Raw genomic sequence first — 11,435 nt, 5'->3', positions numbered from 1 at the left:
TTTGAGTCTAAATTTAATGACAAATCATTAGGATGATTTTTCTTTCAGCCTATGCATTTATTTCTTCGGTCTTTCAAAGGCTACGTTCACACTGCGGGCGAAAGCGCATCAAATCTGACTTTTTTGAGCCTATGCGACCCATATCCGATCATGGTATGACAGTGTGAACAGTGCAAATCCGATATTTTCAAATCCAACCTGGGTCACTTTCGTATATGGTACTGAATCCGATACATATCTGATGTTTTAGAAAGCGACTGCTGTTTGATGGTCACGTCGCATTAAATCCGTCTTTTACGTCACTGACACAAGACAAGACGCCAATTATCAGCGCTGGAGAAGCACCCGAGAAGACACTGTGAACGCTTCCTGGCCATCCTGTGTAGATGTTAGTGAAATTGTTGGGAAGACAACGTTGGAGAAATGTGAACATTTTATTTGTACTGTATAATCTGCAGATTCTGACAGAAATCTGCAGCTAGAACCACCGCGCCTCTCTAAAACAGCAATAAGTGTAATTATTAGGCCATATGTAAATAACAAAATAACTTTATAACGTAAAGCAAAATTGGGAAACGTAAAGTCCGAAACAAGTCTTTATATTAAGGTCCATCAGTCAAATAATACTTATTGGTCTGGGTCTAAACAGAGCGCATTGTGTGTGACGTCTTCTTTTGCGCATGTGGCCGCTTTGAGGGTTCACACTAGAGCGCGTTTGCTGTCACATTTTATTTGTAGTGTGAACAAGCAGACGACAAAATCGGATTTGATCAAAAAATCGGAATTGAGCATTAAGACCTGCAGTGTGAACGTAGCCAATGAAGCTTTTGGTGCACTATGTTGCTACCAAAAAAGCTAAAAATGTCAGTCAAGTGTTGCGTGGTTTGACAGTCAAGTTTGACATTCACTTCCAAAAATTCCAAAATGACTGGCCTCTTTAATAGAGTCTGTTAGTTCATTAGTGATGGAGGTAATGGGTCCAAGATGCAGACCAAAACCTGTTTTATTCATGTTGTTGTTCGCCCTGTTTGTGTTTTTTCAGGAGGGTTTTTTTAAAACATTTTATCAATTATACCCCCGGTTGTTTTAGATCTAGTTCAGTAATCTTTCCACATAAAATTTCAAGGAATTTAAAAATAGTGTTTTATATGGATGGTTTACGTATTACTTTAAAGTGGCAAATTGGAATAAAATAAGCTTCAAATAGTAATGGAATAAAGCTCTGATCCTTCTTACTTATCCTTATTTTATTTGGGGGTTTTTCCTCATTCATGATAAGCTTCTTTAAGTTAACACCCTGGGCTGATATCACATGAAAAGCATTTCGTGAAAGAAAAGGTTGTACAAATGTATGCCTAAAACCTACTTTTACTGTAAGTAACATCAGACTAAAATAGATAAAAATAGAAAATGACAGCAGGGTCAATATCAAATCAGCATGGGCCTTCTGTTTGACGGTCTCAGATTTGCAAAAAAAATAAGTTTTCTAAAGCTTCAAATATCAACTTTTCAAGAAATGATTTTCAACCCACTTAAATTTTTTTGGCAAATGGAACAAATATCAGAGGATTCGAGATGGTACTGATAACTCAGAAATTTTTTTTTGTAAAAAATGTGCATATTTTTCATTTTCAACATCTGGATCACCATTTCAAATCATCATGTTTTTAGAATGTTTTCTAAACTAGCTTGATTCTTGAACATGCATGATTGCTTTGGAATTTTAGCTTCATATATCAAATACTTTGATTTTTTTTTCCCAACAAAGATCCATCCACCTATTTTCAGGCACTTTGCAGATTGTCCAATCTGAATATAACATTCTGGAGTGTCCACATGGTACATAAAAAAAGATACAAGGTGCTAACCCTAAAACACGCATCCTAACCCTTATGGCACCACTGATTAAAAAATTTATTTATTAATTAAAAAAGCCTCTGCACATTTATACCTCCATACATCTGATAACACATAAAGTTATCTCTAAGATAGGGCATCACTACTCTTTGGTGGGTGCTTCCTGACCTGACCTGCTGGTGCCATTACAGAGACATTGCAAGTCCACATGTAATATGATGTATGCTCACCTCTTATAACAACTTTATGATTACAGAAACCAGAACTCTACATTGAACCTCAAACATGCCCAAAGATGAAAGTTCTTTATATGTCTAACAGTATGTTGACGCCTGTGTCAATCCTGTGTGTTCTATGCTGATATGAGGTGATGTGTGGCAGTGTGTATAGGTGGGGGTGCATATCTCTGTCTGTGTGCTCGTGCCTATATGAGGTTATATTTGTGTTTAGGTGTGTATGTGTGTGTTTGTTTATCTAGAATAAAAGGTAAAGAACAATAACCCCAACAGTTCCCCCTTGTTTGTGTTTTTCACTATTTTGTCTTAGTCCTTTCACCTTACTCTGCAACTATTAATCCTAAATTCCTCAACTACATATGCGATGACCTAAAATATGCCCATGCAAAAGTACACAGATACCTTGAATTAATATCAAATAAGTACAAAATAAAGATTACATGATAACAACCTCCAGGCTAATTAGCTCTATTTATGCTACCTGTGGTGGATTAACTACATTAATCTAAATGACTCTAAATTAATACCCCCAAGGTATAACCAGAACTCAGTATTATGCTTCACTTTTAATGAACTCTCTCTAGCATGTGAATTATGTTTAACTATCAGAACATCTGTCATACTGCCCGCATCTATCAAATACCATGCATTTTGTTTGTATATCTATAAGGGTTTTCAGGGCTTCCTAGCAAATCCCCTGGTCTCATGCACTGTTCTGACGAGATTTTGAACAAAGGTCATGTTTGTGACCGCAGTAACTGGCTTTGGTATGATCGCCCTTAAGATGGGCAACAACTCAAAATAAATTGAGTTGATACTGCTGCGATCGTCACCAAAACCCCGGAGCTGATTTACACCATGGCAGCAGTGATCCCTGAGATGCTTGGCTACAAGATGAGCAGCCACAAGGAGCAGTACCCTCCATGAAAAAGGAGACTAGAGGCCAAGAATTGGGCAGCACTAAGGGGAAGTGAAGAAAGGAGGAGGGGCGTATCCGCATTCTAGATAGCATCTAGGATGTGGGGTGGCTCATTTCTGGACCATTTAATTTCAACATTTCTTGATATCCATATATTGCAGCTTGCTGGCTACTGATGGGAATGTTTTGCAGCGAGCTGAGTGATGGTCAGTCTCCTTCTCAACTATCAGAATTGACTATGTTACTTTAGGTCACCGACAGGCAAACAGGTGACCAGGCCTGGGTTTGAGTGTACCACAGTGTTAGCATTTCCTGTTTTATCATTCCCCTTCAATTCCCTGAGCAGAGAATATTTTTGCCGTTTTTGACAAGGAGCCACAAGGTGCCCCACCTGATCCTTGGGACTCATTTTTGGTGCAGCCTGTTTTGGGGTTTGAAAACCACAGAGATGTGGCGTTGAGAGAAAATGTGTCTCAGTTGTTCCAATACTCCTGACACATAAGGGATCACTAAAGGCTGTACAGAAGTTTTCCTTCTTTCCTGGATCGCCAAGAGCATTCTTTTGGTGCCTTCCCAGCTTTGACAAATATCCAGCTTGGATAACCACATTTACTCTGGGTCTTTTTGATATGATCTTATTCTGCTTCTCTGGCCACAGTGTCTGTGGGGATGGTGTTTGCTCTGTGTTGTAGTGTCCTGATGACACCCAGTTTGTGATGACAGTCAAACCTTAAATACTCCTCCGTATGTGTTAGTTTACAGTACACATCATTTTTAAATGTCTCACATTACTGATGGAGATCTGACAGTCGCAGACTAACCTGTCATTTTACATATCCTCCTTGGTGAAGTTGATGTATTGGTCTGCCGCGTTATTGTGATTATTGAATTATGGTACGTCCTGAGATTTGATTTCCATCCAGGTATGTCATCCACAGACCTGAAATAATGACTTGGCGGTGTTTCAGGATAACAGAACAAACATTTCCACTTCTTCCATGTACAAGTTGGCCACAATGGGTGAAACTGGGGAAACTATTGTACACCCATATTTCTGCCTGTAGTACTGACCCTTGTATGGGAACAGTTCTGACAACAGTTCACGAGAGAAAAAACACTTGGTCAGTACTGAGAGTGGTCCTGTTGCTGAGGTCTGGGTAATTCTGTAATCTCTTACAAACTATCCCAAAAAGTTGGTTCTGTTCATCTGGACAAAACGTTTCTCCCACTGAAAACACTACATCCAGATGAACAGAATCAACGTTTTGGAATTTAGTTACTGGATGATTGAGCATGACTCAAGACCCTTACGAACTTCCTCCACTACTTCAGTGACTGGAACACAAGTGAAGAGAGATGTAATCTCATACAAGACCATTGTTTCATCTGTCTCCATAATAACATTTCTCACCTTCTCAACAAAATCCAAGGTGTTCTGGATGTGGTGTTTAGACCTGCCTACTAACAGACTGAGGATCGAAGCCCGACATTTTGAGATGTTATAGGTGACTGAGTTGATCATACAGACAATTGGTTGTAAAGGTGGTCTTTAATCAGTGGTTGTTGATCAAGAAACTGACCTCACAGCCCTTTTTTTTTTTTCTTGCACCTGTCCCGTTTGGCTCTTTTGCCATCAGAATTGTTGTCTAAAGGCAAAGAAAGATGCCCAACGGATTTACTTTACCAAATTGACCATCCCAGCCTTGCCGTAATGGTCCATTTGATTCACCTTTTATTGTTTATTTTATTTTCACTTGCTGAATACGGGACAGACTTGACTGGGGGAAAGAAGGGGAGAAAGAAAGAGGGAAAGAGAAACAGCTGAGAAGAGGGACGGGGGAGAAGGGCAAAAAACATAAACCAACAGAATAAGCAGAGAAAAAAAATGCATATATCGATCACCTGTTGAGAAAGAAAAAAGAGAACAAGCAGAAGAGAACAAGAGTAATAGAATAAACAACATCACAATGATATATGGGAATATGACAGTAAATACTAAATATTAAACATTATTGTGCAAGGCAAGGCAAGTTTATTTGTATAGCACAATTCAACAACAAGGTGATTCAAAGTGCTTTACAGAGACATTAGAAACAAGAACAAATAAAAAGCATGATTTAAAATTGAATAAAACAAGCAAATAAACTAACTAACTAATTAACAAACAAACAAACAACAGTATATAAAATCAAAACAGATAAAATCAGAACAGTAGATAAAATCAGTAGTTAAATGTAAGTTTTGAAATTTAAGCTTAAAGTGTGGATTTGGTGCTTTATTCAAATGCAGCTGAGAACAGGTGAGTCTTCAACCTGGATTTAAATAAACTGAGTGTTTCAGCTGATCTGAGGTTTTCTGGGAGTTTGTTCCAGATATAAGGAGCATAAAAGCTGAATGCAGCTTCTCCGTGTCTGGTTCTGACTCTGGGAACTGATAAAAGACCGGATCCAGATGACCTGAGGGATCTGGATGGTTCATACTGGGTCAGGAGGTCATTGATGTATTTTGGTCCTAAACCATTCAGAGCTTTATAGGCCAGCATCAGAACTTTAAAGTCTATCCTCTGACGGACAGGCAGCCAGTGTAAGGACCTCAGAGCTGGACTGATGTGGTCCACTTTTTTGGTCTTAGTGAGGACTCGAGCAGCAGAGTTCTGAATGAGCTGTAGTTGTCTGACTGATTTTTTAGGTAGACCTGTAAAGATGCTGTTACAGTAATCAAGCCAAAGACTATTACCTCAGTTTTGTTTTTGTTTAGCTGGAGAAAATTGTGGCACAACCAGTCATTGATTTCCTCAATGCATTTACCAAGAGCCTGTACAGGGCCTCGGTCTCCTGGTGACATTGTGATATATATTTGTGTGTCATCTGCATAGCTGTGATAGTTTATTTTGTTGTTGTTTATAATCTGTGCCAGTGGGAGCATGTAGATGTTAAACAGAAGGGGTCCCAAGATGGAACCTTGGGGAACTCCACATGTGATACTTGTCTGCTCAGATGTGAAGTTACCTATTGATACAAAGTATTTCCTGTTTTCTACGTATGTTTTGAACCAGTTTAGTACAGTTCCTGAAAGACCTGCCCAGTTCTCCAGTCGTTTGAGTAATATGTTGTGGTCAACTGTATCAAATGCTGCACTGAGATCCAGTAACACTAGGACTGACATTTTTCCACTGTCTGTATTCAGACATATGTCATTAAACACTTTGGTCAGAGCGGTTTCAGTGCTGTGGTTCTGTCTAAAACCTGACTGGAAGGCATCGTAGCAATTATTCTGTTTTAAGAAGTAACTGAGCTGTTGAGAAACTGCTTTTTCAATGATCTTACTTAAAAACGGGAGATTTGAGATCGGCCTGTAGTTGTTCATTTGTGTCTTGTCAAGATTGTCCTTTTTCAGTATAGGTTTGATTACAGCAGTTTTTAGTGATTCTGGAAACACACCTGATAATAAAGAAAAGTTGACGATCTGTAACAGGTCTGACTCTAAAGTCTTTGAGACCTTTTTGAAAAAACTTGTTGGCAGGACATCTAAACAGCAGGAGGAGGAGTTCAGTTGACCTAAGATGTCCTCCAGGTCTTTGCTGTTAATAGGTTGAAACTGTTTCATGGTGTTTAAACAGTTTTTTGGTGGACACAGTACATATCCTGGATATGCTGTTGATGTACCAATTGCTTGTCTAATTTTTTGGATTTTTTCAGTGAAGAATTTGGCAAAGTCATTGCAGGCCATGGTCGAATGAAGTTCAGCTGCCACTGACACAGGAGGGTTTGTTAGCCTGTCAACTGTAGAAAATAAGACCCGAGCATTATGGCTGTTTTTAGTGATGATGTCAGAGAAGTAGGACCTCCTTGCATTCCTCAGTTGTAAATTATAATTGTGAAGTTTCTCTTTATAAATGTCATAATGAACCTGGAGGTTTGTTTTTCTCCATCTGCGCTCAGCTTTCCTACACTCTCTTTTTTCATTTTTCACCAGTGTGGAGTTTCTCCATGGAGACTTTTTCCTTCCAGAGATAACCTTCACCTTAATGGGAGCAATAGTGTCCATTACATTTAACATGTTAGCATTGAAGCTATTGACGAGCTCATTGACTGACCCTCTGGGCAGGTCAGGTGTTAATGGGAAGACCTGGTTAAAAATTGCACTACTGTGTTCAGTTATACACCGTTTTGTGATCACTGTTGCAGCACATAAGATCAACAGAACACAGTGTGCTTTGAGGTAGGAGCCAAAAAGGGTGTAGTTTGTGGGTGTGATCACCCGTGTGTACACCTGTGAGCATGGACGCGCTTGTTTTTAAAAGGTAAAAAAAATAATAATAATAAATAAATAAATAAAAGGTTCCTTCATGTAATGATCTGATAGAGGGTGTGGGGGGGCCACAGCCCCGTCCTCCAGGGCATGAAGCAGGTATGGAGGAGATCAAAACTCCAGACATCCAGAGGCCCCCAGAACACAAGAGACCAAGGAAGACCAACAGAGGGGCAGCCGCGCCACTGTCCCAGAAAGAGCTGAGGAGAGTCCCAGATGAGGGCTCACTCAGCAGCCGCGGAGCAGAAGCCAGGGGGAGTTGCAGTGACGCGCCCGTGAGCTCCGCCGGCAGCCAGCTGTGCCTGAGTGACCGAGCCCCAGGCCGAGAGGCCGAGGGCACCCCACCTCCGAAGTGGCCCGAGCGAGCCCCAGGCTCCAGGCCCCAACAAGCAGCCACCAAGGAGTGAGCCGGTGTGTACCTGGACGCCCATCCCCGGACACAAAGAACCACCAACGCACCGATGTCTGAGGGAGTCCACCACTGGCAAGGGAAGTGGTGGTGGTGGGAGATAGGCCTCCAAACCTTGGAGGGCCTGAGATGTCCCCAGAGAGGTGGCGTCTGATACCCAACCTGACATATAGACACAGACATACAGGCACACACAGATACAAACATCCATTCCCACCCTCATGCTCTCATATGCACTTACTCCACACTCAACCAACGTGGAGACAGACATGAAGAGACGCTGTACACACGATCACACTCCCCAAGCGTACTCTACGAACCGGGTCTAGGTACCCTTGCCCCTGGAGGGGGGAACTGCACCCAGACCCAGGTGGTGTTACCCTTTTCCCTGCGGTGGGGGGAGGCAGACCGCCCCGACTCCGCAGCAGCAGGGAGGCCCCACACTCCAGACCGCAGTCGGACGGCCAACTCCTCCTCCTAGTGAGAGAAGTCTCCAAACCTCCCTCCGCCCGCTCATATGTAGTGTTGATGCATGTGTGTTCTAAGGTGCATTTAAAACCCAGGAGGGCATGGAGCTACCTGCCAGAGAGCAGCAGGTAAGCGCATGGTCCCTCCTGCTAGCCCTCAATGTCTACGTGTATTTAAAATTGAGAGGTGGGCAACGACGCCAGAGGTGACGTGTACACCCTGATGGTACTTTGGACTCCGTGCATCGTGCCCACCCCCAAGATCCTATATGTATGTGTAATGAGAGTGTGAGTAATGTGAATGTCTAAGTTGTGGGATAAAATTGAGGCAGGGGCAGCCAGAAGGGGACAGAGGGGGGGTAGCCTCCTCTGCACCCTGGTGACACACCCCTACTCCAAGGCCCTGCATGTGTGGGTGGTTGTGGTGGAGCGGGAAGAGGGAGGCAGCTGGAGATAGGGAGGGAAGGAAGGGAGGGGCAAGTGACCCTTCCCTGGGGCCAGCTCCCCCGCTGACCCCAGTAGGCACCCCCATACTCCGCGACCCGCCAGGGAAATGGGGCCCAGGCCCATCCAGACCGGGGCCCAGTGCAGCAGCGCCGCCCGGCCCCACAGAGCCCGGGACAGTCCACCCAACCCCACCACAGAGAAAACTGCCCCCACCCCACCATCCACTCATCTTCCAGACTACATAAGACACTATATAATTATGAGATCAATCTCGGAGCTGCGGACGGTGACCTGGAGCTGGCAGAGGAGCTGAATATCTTCTTCGCCCGCTTTGAGACCAGGGTACCGGAGGTATTGGAGCCACAGCAGCAACACGCCACCCATAGCAGCACCACCCTCACCCTGGAAGAGCACGAGGTGAGGCGCATGCTGCAGGCTGTTAACCCGAGGAAGGCGGCGGGTCCTGATGGTGTGCCAGGTCGAATATTGAGGGATTGTGCAGAACAGCTGGCTGGGATCTTCACCAGGATCTTCAACAAATCCCTCGCACAGGCGACTGTCCCACTCTGCCTGAAGTCCTCCACCATAGTCCCCTTGCCTACACAGCAAATCCAGCATGTCCAAATTAACACTGTCGGATTTGATTTCAACACTATTAAAGTGTCTATATGGGTCCACACCAGAGAGTGTTAATTTAACTCTTTTTGGAGAGTTGGTACGTTAACTCTGATTTAGTGTTAAACACCAAATCTGTCTGGAGTTGATAATTTAACACTGGGTGTTAAGAGTTTATATATTAACTCTCAAAGAGTATTTTAGTTTAACTACGTAAGAGTTATCTTCTAATTCATTCTAAAAAGCAGGAATTTTACTGTTCTGAACTTCTAGAAATTTCTTTTGGAAATAAACATTTACTAAAAAGATGCAATGGTTTTTGAAAAACATTTATTCTGAACTGTGCACCACAATTTCAAAACATTTTCTGAAAGATGTAACAGTATACATGTTCTCACTTTCATTAGAATTTTGTTTATCAAAAGGTCTGACATAGGCGAACTGGTAAATGCAAAAAACAGCATTCTCATCACTTATTTCTTCAATACAATATGCATGTCCTTCATTCATCCCTTTGTGGAACTTCAACGCACTTCTGCTCTCCCTCATATTCCATCTTCACAAGCATATCCTGTGCGGAGATTGAATACAAATTAGTTGACACTAATTAACGGCACAAATAATCCAGTAAACTCCTCACCACCACAGCAACATCTTTGTGAAATTTGCAGATGACACCACAGTGGTGGGGCTCATTTCCAAGGGAGACGAGTCTACGTACAGAGACGAGGTGGAGCAGCTGACATCATGGTGTAAGGCCAATAACCTCCTCCTCAACACTTCAAAAACCAAAGAACTCATAATAGATTTCAGAAGGAAAAAGGCAGAGATCCAACCACTATTCATAAATGGGGACTGTGTAGAAAGGGTGGCAAGCTTCCGCTTCCTGGGAGTCAATATAGAGGAGAACCTTTCCTGGAGTGTGAACACCTCCGAGCTGCTGAAAAAGGCCCAACAGAGACTGTACTTCCTGAGAATTCTCAGGAGGAATAACATCACACAGAGACTGCTGGTGTCCTTCTACAGAGCCACCATTGAGAGTGTTCTAATTTACTGCATATGCATCTGGTACACTAGCTGCACAGGGGCTCAGAGGAAAGCACTCCAAGGGATCATTAACACCGCCCAAAAGATCACTGGCTGCCCTCTCCCCACACTGGAAGTTCTACACAACGCCCACTGTTTTAAAAAGGCCCAAAACATCATAAAAGACACCTCACATCCTGGCCACTCCGTTTGAACTGTTGCCCTCAGGCAGACGGTACAGGGCAATCAGAGCAAGGACTAATAGACTCAAACACAGCTGTTATCCAACTGCAATAACACATCTGAATACTACAAAAAAATGTCCATCACGCCACTCTGGTCTGAATCTATGCACGGTCTGAAGCATGTGTGGGAACGTATGTAAATGTTTTACTGTTACATCTTATTAGTATTTTAAGTATTCTATCTATTTTATTTATTGAATTTTATTGTTTTATTTATTATAAATTTTATTTATTATTATTATTATTTTATTTATATTTTGATATTGCTAGGGATGATGCAATGATCGGGGACCATTCTTCATTTCGTTGTTCTCGTGACAATGACAATAAAGTTTCTGATTCTGATTCTCTGATTCTGAATGGACGCCCAGGCTGAGATCTTCCTCCACCTCTCCTGTATCTCCCCCTCCTGCAGAGAGAGTTCCTGAAGAGCGGAAAGCTCACAGCCCATTGTTATACATGTATTTTATGTTCACGTATGTGTCATTGTGTGTGAATGTGTACATTTTTGTATATGTATGTTCATATTTGCATGTACACATATTTTTTACAAACATATGGATGTCTTACAGTGTTTTCTATAATGTTTTCCTTTTACTTATTTTAATTCTTTTTATTATATTATCCCTCTGTTGAGCACTTTGGCCGACACTTGATGTCTTTTAAATGTGCTATATAAATAAAGATAACTTGACTTCAGTCATTATGTAAATGTACTGTCTAAAGGTTGGGGAAACCTGTGGTCAGCTGAGACTGAAGAAGTCACTTGGATGAGTCAGGAAAGCTTTCTCCCACTAAAACGCTACGTACAGATGAACAGAATTAACTTTTTGGGATTTCCATACCTGGATGATTGTGCATGCATCAAGACAAGAAGTCTAAAACAGCATCTAACTGTAACCA

The 11,435-nt window shown here is 42.2% G+C and overlaps 1 long non-coding RNA gene across 1 annotated transcript; it reads left to right on the top strand.

Moving 5' to 3' along the window:
• Positions 1-4,157: 4,157 nt before the first annotated feature.
• LOC145430494 (uncharacterized) lies at positions 4,158-11,231 on the top strand. The gene is made up of 2 exons (XR_013911068.1): positions 4,158-7,315; positions 7,353-11,231. It is a non-coding gene; the product is annotated as an uncharacterized LOC145430494 (long non-coding RNA).
• The last annotated feature ends 204 nt before the right edge of the window (positions 11,232-11,435 follow it).

This window comes from Astatotilapia calliptera, chromosome 8 (genome assembly GCF_964374335.1).
Source record: "Astatotilapia calliptera chromosome 8, fAstCal68.1, whole genome shotgun sequence".
Classification (NCBI taxonomy): Eukaryota; Metazoa; Chordata; class Actinopteri; order Cichliformes; family Cichlidae; genus Astatotilapia; species Astatotilapia calliptera.
Note: the sequence above shows the minus strand (reverse complement) of the source record. Positions and strands in the feature narration are given on the sequence as shown.